Source organism: Lepisma saccharinum, chromosome 2 (genome assembly GCF_977018435.1).
Source record: "Lepisma saccharinum chromosome 2, izLepSacc3.1, whole genome shotgun sequence".
Lineage (NCBI taxonomy): Eukaryota > Metazoa > Arthropoda > Insecta > Zygentoma > Lepismatidae > Lepisma > Lepisma saccharinum.
This window is the reverse complement of record NC_139230.1, coordinates 58,127,307-58,148,054: the sequence shown is the minus strand read 5'-3', so window position 1 is coordinate 58,148,054 and position 20,748 is coordinate 58,127,307. Positions and strand designations below refer to the sequence as shown.

At 39.3% G+C, this 20,748-nt stretch overlaps 2 non-coding genes across 2 annotated transcripts; one reads left to right on the top strand and one right to left on the bottom strand.

Moving 5' to 3' along the window:
* Positions 1–4,743: 4,743 nt before the first annotated feature.
* On the bottom strand, positions 4,744–4,815 carry TRNAT-AGU (transfer RNA threonine (anticodon AGU)). The gene has a single exon. It is a non-coding gene; the product is annotated as a tRNA-Thr (tRNA).
* A 13,935-nt stretch (positions 4,816–18,750) lies between these two features.
* On the top strand, positions 18,751–18,823 carry TRNAT-CGU (transfer RNA threonine (anticodon CGU)). Its single transcript has one exon. It is a non-coding gene; the product is annotated as a tRNA-Thr (tRNA).
* Positions 18,824–20,748: the final 1,925 nt, after the last annotated feature.

Below are 20,748 nucleotides of genomic sequence, written 5' to 3'. Positions count from 1 at the left end.
GGCCTCCCCGATACTGTAATGGCTAATTTAATCGCCTTCTAATCAATGGGTCCCGAGTTCGATTCCCGGGAGAGGCTCATTTTACAGTATTTGTAATCTAAATTTAAAATGTAAGTTCAGTCTCGATTAACTTATCTAAGCATAAAGTTGAATGAAAAGAACTTTTCTTATTAGAAAAAACAATTAAACTGCTCACTCTACTCAATATAGACATTCATGTATACAGTGCCGTGCAAAAGTTTTTCAACATCACGTTTCTCTGTAGTAATTTTTTTCAAACTTCATAGATTAAAGTGAATTTTTACATGCTGGTACATCCGTATCAACAGGTGGTAGACCAGATCGGATTATTTATTATTAAAAATCTTTATTCGATTTTTTCAACCTGGCAAAAAATGACACTTTAGTCTTATAATTCATGAATGTTGTGAGGAACAATCACCAAACTCTTGCCCCATTCTTCCTTCAGCTGCACAAACTTCTCGTGGGCGTTCTTGGCTGTATTGTGCTTGTGGCGTTGCTGCAGCTCATGTGGTGGATGGGATTCAAGTCCGGACTCGATTCAAGTCCGGATGCTGGTCGGTCCACTCCTAGGTGACCCCCGATCCGTATTTCGGGTCGTTGTCCTCCTGCAGGTTGAAGCCGCGTCCGAGGTGATGATGAGTGAATGGGTACATGAAATTTGTGAGAATGTCCCTGTACATGTACCGGTCCATGTTACCCTCGATACGGTGGAGGAGACCCATACCAAATGCAGATAAGCACTCTCACACAATCACATTCCCACCGCCATGCTTGATGGTGAGCAGTTGGTAGTTCGTTTGTACCTTTTGCCTGTGGCACGTCATCCTCACCGTCTGTTTCAAAGAGAAGGTGCCTGCTCTCATTGGTCCACAGCATATTGTTCCACTGGCTCTATGTCCAAGTCATGTGCTCGTTCGCCCACTTCAGTCTGGCCTTCCTGTTCTCGAGGAACATCAATGGAGTTTTCGCAGGCCAACATCCGAACAGTCCCTAGGCAGCGTTGCCACATGAAAGGAAATTTCCCTTCTGTAGGGAAACTCCTACCGTTTCTTAAGCGAGAAGGCAAATTCGATGAAAAATATCACAATTTCAGGGACATTTGAAGATATCTGACTTTACAGTATTACAGTTTATGTTAAGTTCAAGTGTCATGTCCGCATTTTGTAAATTGTATTTTTTATTTTTTTTTATTTCTGCTTCTTTGAATACAAGTCTATATCTATTATATATGTTAAGTTTATTGTAGGTCGCTTTTCTGTATTTCGGATAATTGTAACGATGTAATGGATTTCTGACCAGGATTCAAACCTGGAACACCTGGGCAGAAAATCTGACATGTACTGTATATGTCAAATTTGTTTAACAATTTTCATTCATACGAAGATGGACCAACGGAAATATTACTACTGCTGCTGTTACTACTACTGCTAATAACAATAATTATTATTGATATTTTATTTCTTTAGGTGAAGGGAAAAATGGATCCAAAAAGGGAAATTTTACGCCTTGGAAAGGGAAATTGTGCCCTCAGATTGTGGCAACACTGTCCCCAGGTCCTCAGCCGCCTCTTTACAGCATCCACGGATGGTGGCTTTACCCCTGGTGCCGTTATTTTTCGAGTAATGTCTTTGGAAGAAGGACGGGGATTAGCACAGGCAGCACGCAGAATGATCCGATCGTACACCCAACGGAAAAAGGAATAGTAGGCAGATTGTCCACCATCATTTTTATTCCGTCCGTTTTCCACAATTGGAGAATCGTGAATTTAAATAAAAACGTCAATAGGTAGAGGACAACATCTTCTTTACATCAACAGAAATTCATTCCTTAAAACAACACAAGATGTGGAATGAAGAGTAATGAAGATAGTGATGGACAATTTGCCTACTATTATCATTGCCGTTTACTATACAGGGAACCCGTCACACATGGCTGCCTGGAATTGATCATCTGGACAACGCGTCTGTACCTTGGTCCACAGATGACCGATCTTGAGATGCCAAACAGCCTCCCAAGCTGAAGGAAGAATGGAGAACGAACCCTCCATGCGCGCAGGTGCCAGGCTGTGATTGATGCTAAGGGCTTTGAAACCAAGTACTAGAGTGGGCTGATATCGGTGACTAGTTTGGCGATTGTTCCTCAAAGCATTCATGCATTACGGTGATAATAATTATGTGTCATTTCTTTGCTAGGTTGAAAGAGTCGAATAAAGATTTTTAATAATCTTGTAAATAGTCCTATTTGGTCTACCACGTGTTGATACGGATGGACCTACCTTGCTCCCCAACATATAAAAATTTCATTTGAATCTATGAAGTTTGAAAAAGGTTTCTGCAGAAAAACGTGATGTTAATAAACATTTGCACGGCTCTGTACATGCTTTAATACATTCATGCATACACACAGTGGCGCAGGAAAAGGCATAAATTTTAGGAAGGGAGTTACAGTACCTTCTAAACCCTTACATCCAAATTGTAACCCTTGAACCCCTCAAATAATTTGAAAAATACAAGAGGCTGTCGTTGAAATATTGTGCAAGCACATTTTACCATCTCCGTTATATTCATCGAGAAGAATTCAAACTACCATAGTGGGGTAGAGGCCGTGGGGATTGATCAGCAGGAAGTTAGGCCCAGGGGAAAATTATCCCTTTCCCCTAAGGGCCAGTACACCCTCTTCTGTTCCGCAGGGTTTACAGCTTATGAGTTTAATGTCACCATTATCTTGGGGGATTTTGTGAAGTTCATTCTTCTTCCATATTGTGTGATGTAAGATGGTCGAAGTGGAAATTTCTAGCTGTGAGTATGCTTGCCCAAGTTTGGGAATAGAAGGGAGGATCCTTTTTTGGGCCGAAGGTGCATCCACCTCAAAGTCAAAAAGAGGAGTGTTTACTAATCTTTAAACAATTCCCCCAAACAACATTTCTTGCAATATCTGTGTACTATACGTAACCTAAAAAAAAAACGTATTAATCAAAAAATACGAAGGACCATGATCAATATATTTAGTCGCATGAAGCCTTCCACCATTCTCCAAGAAAGAATCCTGGTTGTGAAGTAAACGAAAATATTTCCAATTTCTTCTTACATTTACTTGTCCGAGATACAGACCATCCTGATGCAAAGGTAAAGGTAAATTCCCCGTGCATATAGCACCGTGCCATGAAGGCACATTTAGGGGATGTGTGGATAGGGCCCCACACGTTATCGATCTCGGCCATTTTGGAGCTGATGTGATCAGCACCACTCTCCGGCCGCCTTTACCCCATCCTGACGTATTTTCCAGAAACTAAAGTGTGGCGCCAAAGCCATCATCCTATTTGAACTGACCTTTATTTTGACATCTTGTTGTTTATATTAGTAGTGTTTTGTCAGTTAAATAGAAAATACTCACGAAATTTATTGTGTGCGAATATGAATAAGTATACCCCACAAGAACGTGGAAAAATTGTGACAATTTTGCGTGACACTTTTCCGGGCAGAGTAATATCCCATTTTGGTTATTTGCCATGGCCGGCCAGGTCCCCCGATTTGACCTCTTCAGATTTTTACTTTGGGGATATTTGAAGTCATTGGTTTATGTGAATAAGCCAGAGACGTTACAGCAACTAAAGGACAATATTCAGCATGAAATTGAAAACATTTCCCCGCAGATTTCCAACACCATGGAAAACGCCATAAAAAGATCCCAAATTTGCATCAATTCGAATGGTGGTCATGTATTGGATGTTATCTTTAATAATTGAGGACATGAAACTTACAAGTATCAATAAAAGTTTAACGCAAGAAACCTACTTTGCTTAATTTAAAACCCAAGCTATATACGCTAAGAAAATTAGGTGATGACTTTTGCGCCACCTTTTATTACACTGATATATACGTCGATAGAAAAGTATGTGAAGGCAGCGTATTTGCAGCAAACGTTAATTTCTATTACAACTGGGGGGCGGTGGCCTAGCTAACTATTGTACGTCCGTCCCCCTCTGGAATTATCAATGGTAAGAACGTAAAATATTCTCGATATTTTTTTTTCTCTAAAGGACTACCGGGGGGAGCAAAGAAAACTAGTCTAGTCCCAATTAGCCTTTCAGTGCATAAAGTGGACTTAAAAGCAAACTCATTCAGTAAAAAAGGTAAAGTGCTCCCCTGTGCATAGCACCACGCCATGAAGGCGTATAGAGGGTGTGGGGGTAACGCCCCACACTTTCTTGATCCGGTCGTGAGTGGGGGTGATGTGATCAGCATCACGCCCCTGACCGCCTTTACCCCCCAGGGTTTCCCCCAGGTACGCATGTTATTCGACGCTGGGTGGGCGCCGGGGCCGCTTCCACCGTTAGAAAAGTTCATTCAGTGCCGTTTGTAATTCTTTTCGATGTGTGTTATGCATTCATACATGAGATGCAATTTACATCAACATGGTGTTCAGCTTTTTCCAATGTACTTGATACTCTGACACCTGAATAACTACCGCGTATATTATTTCTGTAGCTTTTGAGTTAATGTATACATTAAGTGTATGTTTTTCTGTAATTTGATACTTGTGTACAGTCATAGACACTTCTGGGTTGTAGCGTTTATTTTTTAACTTACAATGGAATTGTTACAATCCAGAAGTGTCCGTACATGACTTGATGACTTACAGACTTAAGAGCGAAGCACAGCACACATACTTTAAGGAAGCATTCACTAAATATTCTACAATCATACAGGAAAAATGGCAAGCCCCCTGGGAGGATCGAACTCCCGACCTCTGGTTTACTAGACCAGCGCTCTATCGTTGAGCTAAGGAGGCGATACAAGTCTTATCCCTTAAGTCTGCCTAATAGTTTATCGTCACAAGTCTCCAAAGCGGATCGCTGCAAGGGATCTGCATACAATTGAGATGCATTTCATTTTCATGATGACATACCATTGCACAACAGTAAGACATGCATAGATAGTGTTTCTTCCGCTACTAATGCTTCTGTAGATGTAATACTAAAACATATTTCTTTGCAGCGAATAGAACATGGCAGTGTGGTTACACATTGATGAAAAACACATGCTCATTCACATTTAGTTCGTATCATAATGATATGAAGTTGGTACTATTATTTTAGTAGTTATAGTAATTCAATAATAACCAGAGAACTTTTGTTATTTGATTAATGGATAGAAGTGAAGGCATGGTAATTTTCGTTACAACCATACAGTGGCGTAGAAACGCAACTTTTTGTGCATCCCCCTTCACCAACTGCCAACAAAATATTCGGGGCAGTGCCGGATCTACAAATCTTAGGCACCCTGCAAAATATTACCAAAGGCCCCCTCTACCTACCTATATTCACACACACTCGCATACAGGACCTACAGGGTGATTAAAAAGTCCCTTAACATCCCCTATAACCCCTATTGATTCCGGCCATTTCAGAGCAGAATCCTGCATAATTTCCCAACTGTTGTGTGCGAAGTTTCTGTGTGCAAAGTAATGTAATATATTAACAGCCCCCCCCCCCCTCGGTTTCGGCGCCCGTGGTGATGTTATATATATATTGATGAGGGAGTCACACTTCAATACACACACACCGTTTTTTCACAGTTGAAAAATGATACATTTGTTACAATCATTAACTCATAACTTTTTCCTCATTAAAGATAGCTTGAAGAAAACTTCACCACTGCATTTCAAGTGAAATTTCAGCCTGATTTGATTCTCGCCTGACTCCCACGCGGGAGATCCGAGGTGGGTGATCCAAGGTTGGAATTTTTCTGGCTTTGTCCCCGCATAAAGCGGCTCCATGTCACACCCAGCCTCAAATCAAATGGTATACGGCGGGGGAGGATAAAGGCGGTCGGAGCGTGGTGCTAATCACATCACCTCCAATATGGTCGACATCTTAAATATGTGGAGTTCTACAACCACATACCCTAATGTGCCTTCATGGCACGGTGCCATGTTCACAGGGAAGTAGATGGTATCCCCGCCAAGGCCGGTCGGTATTTAATATTCATAAATTGTTTGCATGTATTTAGAATTTATTTGCATATAATTAAGAACTAATTTGCATACTTTAGAATAAATTTGCATATCATTAGAATAATTTACATTTATATATTTGCATGTTTATTACTTTTATGAATACATAATTATTTATGTTATGAAAAATATGTATATAGAAGGTAATTAGAGGTACTAAACGCTATGCATATGGTTTTATATTCATTACTGTAAAGTACGTAATGTATGAAACGATAATATTAATGTTTATAATATTGAAAATAAGTTTTTATGGTTTATGAAACGCTGTGAAGGGTGGTAAAGGTTCTATGAACGGTGGTGAATGTCCGATTACGATTTAAGTTATGGTCCCGGTACTCGAACTCACGATATGTAACAGGTAATGGTTATAGTGTACAATGTAATAATGTTGACCCGACACGCTAGAAAGAAGACGGTGACCTTCGCGCAGGTAGACGAGAAAGGAATTTGGGGGATGTGCTGTCAAGGTCAAATGACGTCAGAACGTCAGAACAAAGAAAGAACCCGATTGACCAATCAGAACCGCTTTTTCCAAGGTCAACTAGAACGCAAGAATAGGAGAAAGGTATGAAACGCCGTAGGGCAGGGAAGGGATTGAACCAGACAACAAAGGATGTCTGAGAATGCCCGGTCAAGGCCAAACTCTGAAGCTATGGGTCGCTTTCCAGAACCGATTTCTGGCGCCAATTAATATTCCGCTCAGGTTTGCCTCCAAGGCACGGGATGCTGAAGCACTGGGATTAGGCTAGTAGGCCAAGGTTGCCCAGAACACAAGAAAAAAGGATTTTGGGATACCCAATTAGATTGGAGCGAGAACTTTACTTTGAACAAGGAGAACGAAGCGTAAGGTTTTTTTTTATCTGTACTAGGAAGAAGTGAAAGCTATCAGGGACGGGGCCTAAAGTTTTTACTATTTGCTTTTATCACGGGGTAACGAACCTAGGACCTTTTGATTATTGATTTAGTTAGTACGTTTATGCTACTGTGTGGTATTTAACATTATTTTGAGTTTATTTTTTACCAAACTTTGACTTTATGTCAAACATTTTCCCAGATTATCCTTATTTTTACTCAAATACAATTTAAACGATTCTGGCAAGACTTTTTATTATATCTTCAACACACAAACTGCGTTCTTCAATTTTTAATTGTTTACTTTTCAAGTTTTGGACACACAAAGTATGTCTTGTCAACTTTTAACCTATTATTTTACCAAAATAACGCAATTTAATCTATTCAGGAAACATTTTGTATTATATTTTAGACTTACAAAGAATTTTTTCAACTTTTAATTTATTATTTTACAAGTTTATGCTTATCTTTACCAAAATAACGCAATTTCATCTATTCACTAAACATTTTTTATTATATTTTAGACTTACAAGGAATTTTTACAACTTTTAACTTATTATTTTACAAGTTTATACCTATTTTTACTCAAATAACACAATTCAATCTGTTCAGGAAATACATTTAGTTACATTTTCGACACACAAAGTGTGTGTTCTCAACTTTTATCTGTTTATTTCACAAGTTTAGCCTAATATTTACTCAAATAACACGATTTGAACGTGTTTTTATTACATTTTGGACACACACACACACACACACACACACACACATACACACATATATAAATATATATAGTGTGTGTGTGAGCGCGTGCGCTATTTGTAATTATTACACTTACAAGGGAGGTTATCTAAGTGTCCCCTCCGATTTCCATGAAACTTGGCAGGTGTATAGAGGGGCCCAAAGGAAGAAATACGTGTTTTTTTGTTTCAACTTAAAAACTGTTTTAGGGGGCAAACCCCCCCTCCAATGTCAAGATGAGGACAAATTTAAGTGGGGATCTGACCCCAGTGTCCCCCTCCGATTTCCATGAAACTTGGCATGTGTATAGAGGGGCCCAAAGAAAGAAATACGTGCTTTTGTGAAGTTCGGAGCTGACCCCGAAACCACGTAAATATGGCATAGGAAGACTTTAACACTTCACAGACATGTACAAACTGGACATCAGCTATCTGGATAATGGAGCACTGACGCGTCCAATGTCAAAGTCAGTGTACAGCTGTGGGTCTAAATGTCGGTTGATGCGCTCTCACTGCCCAGTGGCCAAGTTGACCGTGAGACTCAATGGAAAAACTTTCAAAGATATAGTTTAGTTTGTTAAAATATTTTGGAATACGTGAAAGGAAGATCGTAAAAAATACCCTAGAAACTGAAATTTCCTGACAATTATGAGCGCCCTATTTCCGGGTAATTTCTGATTAAATAACAACGAGACGTAGTAAAATAATTTAACTTTTCACAAAAGAGAATGCAGCCTACTTCTGCAGTGAGGTGATACGTCCGTACACACACACTCATTTTTATTTCTTATTAGTTTTTCTTTCGAAAAGGTTTGTTTTCTTCTGGAAGTACTGCTGTTTTATATAATATGTCGAGTGTTTATAAAGGTTTAGGATGCGGAAGTTATATTATGTGATTGTAAAGGAGGCAGCTTAAATGTGTTCCGTAATGTATGAATATCAACTACGAAACTTTGCTTTCGCTTTTTATTTATCTATTTGTAATTAGTTATTTTGCTCTTAAGCATTTTAACTTACGTTTATGTACGTACGTAGTACATGTTTACCCCTCGGTACACTTGAATGTAGCTCGAACGTAAGACTAGGCTGCAATGTTTGCCATTCATGTTTCTTCTAGTGTCTTTAACAAATAGGTAGCGTAATGGCTTAAAAACATAAGGCCGAAGTAAACAACATAATATAATATGGATGTGGATAATTCATCCAGGCACCCCGACACTACTTAAATATCATCAACATCACTCTAAAATTTTCCACACGGAATAATTTATGGCCATCTTGGCTCAAAATTTATCCTTACACCCCTAAATACGAATTCACACCCACTTCCGAGATGGAAAAATGCCTGTACTAAACACCATTACTAAATTTCCTGATTGTACATGGAAAAAATAAAATCATAACTGCCCACTGGGAGAATCGAACTCCCGACCCCTGGTTTACAAGACCAGTGCTCTAACCACTTTTTTTTTAAAGTTTTATTTCACTATTCTGTTTACATCTATGGATTTTTTTTCCTGCATGTATACATACAATTACATTACATCTAGATATTTACCAAAATATTGTGACAATCGAACATTTTGTTTATTTGATTGTTTCCATCTAGATCTTTTAAGATACATTGTATATAGGGTGATATTTCGTTCAAACTTTTTGCTATATATATAGTATACTGTATGTGCTATTAGCGACACAATGGAATTTTGTTTCTTCACAGGGAAATATTTTAAGTCTGGTAATATACAAATTTTTGCTTGAAAGCACTGTGGCGATATACGACATATTTTGGCAAGGCACATAATGAGAAAGGCCCAAATTTCTGAAATTCATTTACATGTAGTGAGGCGATGTTCATTTGTATCCACCTCTCCACATTGTCTACACTCATTTGTTGGTAGTCTTTTTATTTCATTTAGTCGAACATTTGTTGGAACTAGATCATGCACCAGGGTATACCATAAACTTCGTATGTCCGTGTCAAGGAAAGGCTTGTGGAGATTTTGCCATACATTTTACCAAATAACATTAGGACATTTTTTCTCTATTCGACTCTGCTGCAAAATAAGTTGTCGTTGAAAATGTTCATACAAATATTTTGACAGAGTATTCTCCTTCAAATCCATGGGAAACTCCACATAACTCCATTCTTGTACAAAGATTCGTACATACATAGGGTCCTTTGTTAGTCGAGACAAGTTGGGTGGATTTTGCGGTGGAAACGTATCTGTAAATATACGCAACCACATTGATGTAATCGACCGTTCAATTAAGTACTTATATTTTCTAGCTAAAAATAGCAACTTACATTTATTTTCAATATTCCATAGTTCTAGACCACCTGTCATTTGTGTTTGGCACATGATCGGGAAAGGTACCCGAAAAAAATGTCCGTACCACATGAACCATCCCACAGCAGACTTTATTGTCGGAGATATTGCTGTGTGATTGGCAACACTTGAGCGACATAATTTAATTTACTGAAAATAAAAGAGTGTAGGAACCAAACACGCTGAATTAAATTGAGTTGTCTTCCTCTCATTTGATAGCACTGTAACCTGATTTCGCTTACAATTTTCGTTTAGATCCAGCATTCTGGATTCGTTAGTATGAAAAGTAATGCCCAATATTTTGAGTTCGTTTACATATTTTATCCCTATGTCCGGATTGTCTTGCTTCCAGTTGCCAACAGGTAAAGCCTTTGATTTTGTCATGTTTACTTCCGCTCCGCTGGCAGAACAATACAAACACATTGCATTCAGTATATTTTGGAGCTGGTTCGTTGTTGTTACACAAGCTGATAAATCGTCTGCGAATGTAAACACTTGCGTTTCAAGGAAAGCACTCGCTGCCGGCGGTGCTCGGCACTGAATATATCAAAGTAGCGGGTCCAAGGTCAAAGCGAAGAGAAGCATACTCAAGGGGCACCCCTGGCGAATGGATCTCTTCACGTGTATTGCAGGAGTCACGAATCCATTGATAAGAAGACGGGAGGTTGCCTTTCTATAGAAACTTTGCAAAACAGATATAAAGGCTTCACTGAAGCGATAGGCTCGAAGTACTTCAACAAATATTGGTGAATTACAAGATCAAAAGCTTTTGTAAAATCAAAGGATAGTATACAAGCTTCGGTTTGTTGCATTTCTGTCCAGTCTAGAACCTGCTTTGTTATTGAAATAGGTAAACACTATATCCTTTCGTTTTTCGGTCCAGATGTCCTTCAGCTGTAAATCGCTGATTAAGGTCGTTAATGCTAAACTATTTTGAAACTTTCCTATACAATCACATGATCGCAGCACTTGATTAAAATCACCACCTAGGATGATACACGAATCATTATTTGGAAGTAAGTATACTATCTCAGCCTGGTAAAATTGTTCTCTATTCCATCTGTTTTGCTGTCTGGAGGGGGCGTAGATATTAACAAAGGTATAACGTTGACTTTGAAAACTAATTCCCCTCCCATCGACTAATTTCTTTACATTTTTTATTTCTATACCACTTTTGATTAAAATTGCCGTCCCTCTCCCGCTTGTCCCCAAGTTTACAATAGCCTCGTACCCATACAGGAAGTTAAAATCTACAATACAAACTTCCTGCAAGTATAAAATGTCAATCGAGTGGATTCGGACAAAGTCCGCAAGCAATTTGCATTTCACTGGCGTCAAGATCCCATTGATATTAAGGGTACAAAGACGAGTGCTGTAATTCATGCACAATAAGATATTATAAAAAACTGTATATAAGAATATCACGTAAATGTGCATTTTTGGTCCTCAATTACACTAAAGTAAGTATTAGTCCGAAGTGTTTTCAGAATGATGATAATCGTTCATGTGCATGACACAATTTACACTATTTTTTCTACCTGTTATTATATCGATATTAATCTTGTAACTCTCTAACATGTAATATATAACATTAGACTGTATACACTAGGAATGTACACAAATTTATGTCGCGCACTACACCCGTAAATTACTCTCATCTCAAAACATAAACACACATTTCTCCTTACACTAACTACCTAATGGAGGGGGAGGGAAAGGCCATCGGAACCACATCTAATTAACATTTCACTTTTGTTGGGTCTTCCTGCTGTGTATGACGGACTGCTGGCTTAGAGACATCCTTGTACATTTCTTTTTCTTACCTTCTGTTACCGCTTTCAGTCGTGAACTGGTGCGTTTTTTTTTCTATTTCGTTGACCTTTGTCCATAACTTGCTTATCATCTGTGGATTCCTCTTCGGTTTGGGAGTCATCTCCTGATACCATTTCTTGCGATTGTGACGAGGGAAGGGGGGGGAGCAATTTTAGGTTGGTCGTGTTGTTCACTCACGTTTCCTTCTGCTAGTTTCAAGGTCGTCAAGGTCGTTGTGGGCGAGGAAGCCAAGACTAGAGTCGTTTTCACGTTCAGAAGACACAACGGCGCTTATGGAGAAACCGCACAGTGTTGCCAATACAGCGCTAGCTCATGTCGCCGGGAAATGATGACCTTCCTTCACAATGAAGGTGTTACATATTTTGTATATATAATGATAATTATATGTAATTATTAATATTAATATTATTACTGTGAACGTTACAGTTACCCTTTTTACTATGATCCATTGCGATCACTACACACGCGAGTGTAATGCACGAATATGACACTTCAGAAATCACTTAAAAAAGTAAAAATCACAGAGCTCACACAACTGAAAACACTTTTTCGGGAGAGGGAAAAAGTCTAAACAGACCAAAGCAGATCTCTCACTCAAGTAAGGGGAACCTGGCACATGGGTTAGATTAAGTTGCAACCCAAACAAACAAATGAGTTATGGCCCACGTGAACTGATAAGACGTGAATGACTCAAGCAAGGCATGTCATATTTCTATCTTGAAGCCCCATATTTTGTCACGTGTTGGAAAGCCTTTCAAGGGATGGTGTCTATGAATTTATGTGTACGTTGGAAACTGAAAGGTGATCTTCATTTCAGTAGTAATGTCGACAGTAATTTAAACGAAAACAACGTGTATTTGCGACAGCACTAATGTTGATCACAACAGCATCATTGGAAATAATTGTCAATTATTAAATTTAAGTAATTTCAATTCTATTATAAACAGCATGAAGTTCATATTTTTACTGAATGGAAATAAAATAACTCGAAAACTTGGTGGTGATTAGCGGGAATGCTGCGGTGAGTCAGCTCAAGATGGCCAGACAACGTCTCCTTACTTCGCGCGCGGTTCGGATTAAAAAGGAACTCCAAATGCATGGATGTAATATTTCTGGGAACCTTTGAGTGGTTATAAAAAATAATTTCATTATTTTCTCCACAACTTTGTCGCTGGAAGTTTTTACTTGGAATTACAGAACAAAAGATGGCCAGCGACGACATTTTCTACTGCACGAATATAAAAAATCTCCACATACTTTATTTGAATATTTTTTAATGCAAATATGCTTTAAAGTATTGATAAATTCTGAGTACCACCGTCACCTATGACAATTAAAAAACAGTGTCAATTTTTTTAATAATGAAAGCTTCAATTTTACGGCATGTTTCAACGTTAGGAATGAAAACAATGTAAAAATTGTGTTTTCACAGAAAATTTGCGTTTTTAATTTATCTAAAATGATGTAAGCAAGTTACCAGTTTTTTGTGATCACCATCGTATTCCCTACAAAATTTCCTGCAAAACTGCAGGTACCGATTTTACTTAAGCTAAATTTGTAAATCCAGAAATTTGACAACAGCGCGCTCGTATTTCCCATAAGAAAAGCATTGCCCATAAGAGCCCATTGTGTCTTCTGAACGTGAAAACGACTTCTAGTAGAGGAGAAGGCTGGGGCCATACCTGATCACGTGGTCCTTGACGTCAGGCGTGACGTCAGGCGTGACGTCACGGGGCGGTCAGATCGCTCTACGCTCCGGTTTCGCAGCCGAATCAAAGCAGTAATTATGAACAAAAAAGAGCCGTAATTATGCCCAGAAGCTAATTGGGAGTGAATACACAGACTTACTTAGGATCAGACATAACGTATGTCCTTACAGTTGGATTACACAGTCATTTACGCACACATTTTATCGGTAGTTTATAAGTCGTCACATTATTCTGTGAAACATTAGTTTCATGTAAAATTGCGGTTAATACACCTAGTAATGCATTTTGTTAGGGCAGAAAGAAAAATATATATGTTGAATGCGTAAAATAATTTTGTTAAATAAAGAAAGGCAGAAAGCCAAAATTATGGATAAGTTGAATATGTAAAAGAAAACAATCTCGTCTATTGCTCTCTTCTAGGAGTGAGAGAGGAGCTGTTTTCACTTAACTTCTTCAAATTTGGTAACTTTGCTTCGACTATTGGTATTTATTTCTTAATTAATTTTCCTTATTCAGATTATAATTCTGAGTCTTATGAATCTTTGAACTACACAGGGAGGAACGTGAGGAAGTTCCGTGTGTATTATGTAACACACACTTTAAAAAACTTTTCACTGAACGAAAACTTGAGACATAGAACTGAAGAAAGTCGAGGGTCACTTTATATACTTATACGTATATATAATCAGTTGAATGTCGAACAGGGGTGCCCACAGGCGGGTATGTGAAAGCTGGTTGAGTCCACTTAACTTTGGGGGGGGGGGGGGGTTGTGATGAAAATTTGACTGAATAAATAATAGAACAATGGAGGACGAAAGTTGAACTACGTTGTCATTTAAGCATCACTCGTATATAAATAGCAAGTTGTGTATTTTGAAGTGTAAGGTAGCCTGATGTTGTGTAATGAGACTACTGGTATTGCAATCCACTAACAAGTCTCGTTAGATGCGATGTGTTCAGTTATATATTGTCGCCAGCTGTTTTTATTTTTTCATCGGAGATCACGACACGTCGCAACACCCCACTGAAGGCATTGTGAACTGCAACACCTCACAACCCACCAGGGTGCGAAATCATTGAAAACTGGTGAGGGGGAGATAGTTCGTAACCTACAACCCCCCTCCCCAGAAACATATGTGTGAATTATACGATGTACATATTTGTAATGTTATTAAAAGTAAAAATAAATTACTCAATTAAAATAATTATTGTGATTATTAATTAGAAATTAATTTGTTACTTTCATACATATCAGATAGTGTAAAGCAGCTAACTAATTCCTTTACTAACCGGTTAAAGATGTTAATAAATTATGGCAGTTGAAGTGGTTTTATTATGTGTAAGTTTTTGTTTAGTTTGTGCACTATGTTAATATAAATCAATTAGATTTCATAGTTATTATTGTTTTGCATTCTTGTTTTACTTTTACTGTGCGTATTGATGTAGATTTGTTAATGATCTCTTGAGACAGAAAGCATTCGACACTCACAACTACACTAATTTGTGTGTGTTTTCAATATTATTCTTAGTAAAGTATATTTGAAATTAAAAGTAATTGCTTATCTTTTCATTATTATAACAAAAACTCTTTCCCCGGGAAATTTTTGGTGTTTTTTTTTGGCCAAGATTGTTGGTGGGGGGGGAATCCCCCTCGTCCCCTCCAGGATTTCGCACCCTGAACCCAACAATCCAGAAATACAAGAAAAAAGGAGCGGAAAGAACAAAACAAATCAGCCTTTCCACGTTTCTTTCCGTATGGGGTAAAGACTCAGCTGGGTTTTGTCCGCCCAATGACGTCACACCCGCGGCAGTCGCGAAAAGAGGCGTGTCTGACCCCAGCCTTTCCTTCTAGTAGTCTTGCGAGGAAGCGCCTGGCAGGGAAAGCTCATCACCAGAGGCCTGCACAAGACCTGGAGCAGACCTGTTCGCGAGACATCGCTCCTGAAATGCCATGCAACCTGCGCAACACCCTCGCTTGAGCAGCTTGTATGCCCGCCTGCCCAGATCGTTCCTGGCAGGCATTGTAGACCCGCCGGGTACCCGCAGTCTTACGATACCTAGTAGGTCTCAGTTCGTTCTTTTCATCAACTGCAGACCCCTCCCTCTGCATGACGTAGTTGCTTCGAGTAGAAACTGCACCTGGCCCACACCGTTCTGCAGTGTTGCCAACTGCAATAGATTTTCACTACTTAAAAAGGGAACTCAAAGCTTCGTAAGGCACATCACCAATGAAATGAGATTTACGAATGTTGCTACCCCCCCCACACACACACACATTGAAATAGGTTTTCCGTGGCACAGGATCCATAAGTATATGTCGTAAATAACCAATATACGTATATATAGTGATATAGGGCAGGACTGAAACATGTCACGTTCGACGCTGAGGTCGCGAGTCAAACAACACACTGTTCTACTGCGAACACCAGGGCCGTAGCCAGCCAGGGGCATTGCCGATACCCTCGTTTGGGGGGGGGGGGCAAGTACTTGGATAAACGTAACAACAACAACAACAATCACAATAATAGTAATAAAGGAGCATGAAAAGCATTATTATCCTCATAAATCACGCATTTGTGTTGAAACAGAGGATTAGAAATATTTTTTTTTCAACACGTCAATTTCACGTTAGCTAATAATGGAAAACAAGCACACAAACTATTTTTGAAAGAAAGAAAGTGCATGATAAATGCATTCCGAATGTACATACATATGGCATGTAAAATTTCCATCTACAATATGTTCTTTTCACATGGAGCGACGTATTACATAATTAATTCATCCAACTCGTAACAAACCAACATTAATAGCAAATCATATCACGGGCCGCCATAGCATTCTCTGTTTTAAAACTTTTCTCACTTAGATCGTTCGGCGCTCAGGGCCGACTCCCGCTACCCCTTTGCTACGGCATTGAACTTGATGAGACTTGTACTTTAATGTTTGACCCCCACCCTGACCCCTCCGCTAGACAATTTCCGTCCAAGGTTGTGAGAAATGCACCCTGCCCCCTCTGGTTGCGCCACTGCGTGCCTGGTTAAGGCACCATGCAATGAAAAACAATTAGTTTTCAGTGAGGAGATTTTTGTTTGCTCGATCATTCATTTAGATAAACGAAACTGTAATATTGCGTGCATTTCCTGGCAATAAGATAAAAACTGCTTACGCTGAACTGAAATCGCTAAGTATATAAATTCTCCTTGGAGAAGAAGCTCCTCCTAGGACTTCGTAGGATTTAGTAGCTACGTAAGTAGGCAACACTGGCTGCAGCCGTCCACGTGGTGATGAAACACCTGGAGCGACACGTTGCCGGAGGGCTGTTTCCTTCCAGCAGGTTTTGCAGGCGCCCGGGTCTTGATGAATGCCCAGGTACCTTGTAAGCGCAGAGCGCCTTGAAGACCAAGAACCCGGGTAAAGACGCAAGTCGACTCGTTGCCGTGGGCAGGCGAGCAGGTAAACCTGTTATCGCGTGCAAGCGGGCAGTGGGTAGGTAAAAGGCAGACTATGCTGGCCTCTATGACTCATCACCTGCCTGGCTCTTTTCACCTTCCGATACACAGCTGTTTGCGGGGAGGGGAGGGGCCATCTTATCGTTAATCGAGGCTTCAGGCGTGACCTGGTAGTTACTCGAAAGTTCCTCGCGTTCAACTTCTGCGAACCATGACGAAGTTTGGCCTTCTGTTGTTAACAAATGGGACGTTTCCTTTGCTGCTCTCTCTGATGAAACTTTGTTCGTCGGAGGATCTAGTGGCGTCTGTGCGGCACTTTTGGGTTCTTTTACATCTGGGTTCTTTGGGGGATTCTTTCATTTCTATGTCCAAGGTTGTCTTGGGTACTTGAAAACTTGTAGGCTGGTATGGCAGTTGTTGTTCTGCTGCATCAATATTGATTGGTGATCGGTGGATGGCTTCCGCATATGTTGAGGCTGTCCTTCTTCCTGGATTTCAACGCTTATCACAACAATTTGAGAGATGTTCTGTAGATTCACATATCCTGCACGTAATCTTTTGACCATAGTACGTTACTCAATATCGATCACCTTTGATATTGATGTAGGCTACGATGGAATTGGTTTTTTAAGCGTCATGGGAATTCGCTTTGTACCGGTATGCGTAGGGTATATATGTTCATCTGTGTACTTTTCATCGTCAACATATTTCACATCACCATATGTTGCCAGTGTCTGTTGTAGAACGTCCATTGGAAGTTCCATAGGAACTACGTGTACATTCACAATTACACTATTTTGATCCGCCCATTCCAGTTTTACCTCATGCTCCCCATTGTCATCAGTGTATACTAATGTGCTACCGATCGTAATATTATCTGCTCGCCTAACACTCGCGATATTAACTTTATAAACATACACTTACGATATTGATCGATTTCAATACTAAGCACTTGATCTTCTGTTAGTGACAAATTCTGCTGTATCCACCGATGCAGTTGTATCGATGTCGGTTTTTATCGCACATTCGTGAAGACCAATTTCACAGCATTCACTCGCCGTACAGACATGGTTCAGAACACAGAAGGTAGACTTAACCGGAATTTCACTCCCTTGCACGTAAATGCTCAACACGGACCGCACGTAGAGACGATGCACCGCGTGCCAGTGCTGGCAGCAAACTTGACTGAGCCACCGCGGCCATGTGTATTAACCACTGAGCTAAGAAGGCAATACAGCTTATATGTGCTTAAGAACCTATAAAGATGATTGCTGCGGAAAATGTGCGACAATTGACGTGCATTTCAATTTCATGATGATATACCATTGCACAACAGTAAGACGTGCCTATTCAGTGTCTTTTGCCCCTACCGATGCTTCTGTAGATGTAATACTGTAATGCACATATTATGTTTCAGTACTATCGCACAAGAATGCCTGAAGAGATACTGTCGTTTTTCGCGAATATTGATGCTTCTTGAAGAAGTAATACCGAAATAATGTTTCACTTGCGACGCATAGAACATAATGGTATGGTAACCCCGTTGTTATGAGTGTGCCACAGCCAGGGTGGATAAAAATCATGATTTTTATATTTAAGAAATCATTTTTGATAATTTTTTTAATCAATTTTCTTGATTTTTTTAAAAAAAAAACGCTTAAAATAACTTGTATGGTAAAAAACCGCCAAAACCGCCATCATCATGAAATCGAAATTCACGTCAATTGTACGCACATTTTCCGCAGCGATCGGCTTTATACGTTCTTAAGCACATTTAAGCGACACTGCTTTTATCGCCTTCTTAGCTCAGTGGTTAGAGCACTGGTCTCGTAAACCAGGGGTCGGGGGTTCGATCCTCCCAGGGGGCTGACAATTTTTCCTGTAAGATTGTAGAATATTTAGTGTGCTTCCTTAAATAGTATGTGTGCTGTACTTCGCTCTTAAGTCATGTACAGTTATGGAATAAAGTACTTTCCAATTAGAGCCTTTATACCAGTAGTTTTATGCGGGAGTATTTCTTTCCATGACTGTACACAAGTATAATATTACACAAAACATATGACTTAATGTATAAAATAATCCAATAGCGCAACAGCCCAATATCGTGCCAAGGCTTACCTACCGACTGCTGGACTTAATGTATACATTATCTGAAAAGCTACAGAAATAATATACTCGGTAGTTTTTCAGGTGTCAGAGTATCATCTATTATTTGTAAATAGCTGAGCACTCAGTTGATGTAAATTGCATCTCATTGAATTGTAGTTTTAAGTCCACTTTATGCACAGAAAGGCTAATCGGAACTGGACCTACAGTTTAAAATGGGATCCGAACAACTGTGCCATGTGCCTCCGCCTGGTATCGAACCCGGGACACCTTGATTACAAGGCGACGACGCTACCACTTAAAATATCTATCTATCTATCTATGTATAAAACGAGGAGAGTGACACGTGAATGACGGAACATCTTAAAATACATCTGCTGATGTTCCTCACAACTTACTCATTAACTTCAGTGGTTATCTTCCGGTGTGTTTTATCACACAACAGGATGTTTCTCAACGAATCCAAAAAGCAAATGGTACCTTTGTGAGGCTCTATCCAGTACGGAAAAACAAGAAGATATCTATGAAGACCAAACTTCGTTTTTTTAGAAGTAATTTTAAATCTGTACTGTTATATGGGTCTGAGACATGGAAAGTAACAAAAATGATTACCTCTAAATTACAGACCTTCATCAATCTCTGCCTGAGAAAAATTTTCAATATCTTTTGGCCAGAAGTAATTCAAAACCAAGAACTTTGGAGAAAATCTGGAGAAACCGAGATGTCCATACAAATAAAGCGGCGAAATTGGAATTGGAAAGGGCATACGTTGAGGAAGGAAAATGAGGCTATCGAGAGAGAGGCACTAGACTGGAACTCGCAGGGAAGAAGGAAAAGAAGGAGGCCTAGACAGACATGGCAAAGATGTGTTCATGCTGAGGCCTTGGCGGAAGGAAAGAGCTGGAATGCAGTGAAGAGAATTGCCGTCAGTAAGACCAGGTGGAGATGCTTTGTTGATGCCCTATGTTCCACAGGGAACAACAGGAATTAAATCAATTAAGTCAAGTTATCACACAATAATTTTCAATTTTAGCACTTGTAAATATCGAAACTTAGCAGCAACTAACAAATCTCAAATTCAAGTAGTCTCGAGTAACAGTCACGTTCTCTGAAGGAGTAATACTTTCAATACATATTTTCTTATTGGCACGCAAACAATAACAAAGTTTCAGGCTGCAATTGGTGTGACGAAAATAAAATACATTATATAGCACCCACTTGGTAAGGAAAAATATTTTGTAGACACGGAGATTCGAACCTAGGATTTCAGTTTACAAAGCTGGCCTATAACCGACAAGACCACAAGCCACGCTGAAGAAACCAAGCTATTCGAGTAATTTATCCATAAGATTGCATCTTTTCCCAGGGACGTCGGAACTTATTTTGGAGTGGGGGGGCAGGTTTTCAATTCTATCAACCAGTTTTTACAATGTCGTCCCTATATATATATATATATATATATATATATATATATATATATATATATATATATATATATATATACACACACATGTATATACATACATATATACACACACACAGTCGAAACGAAACCGTTTATAGCGACATCGCTTGTAACGACGTATTGAGTATCTAACGGTCCCGTCTAAATCCTATATAAACACTGTATTTTAAAAAAATCTTAGTCCGACATCGCTTATTACGACATATCGCATAAAACGACGTA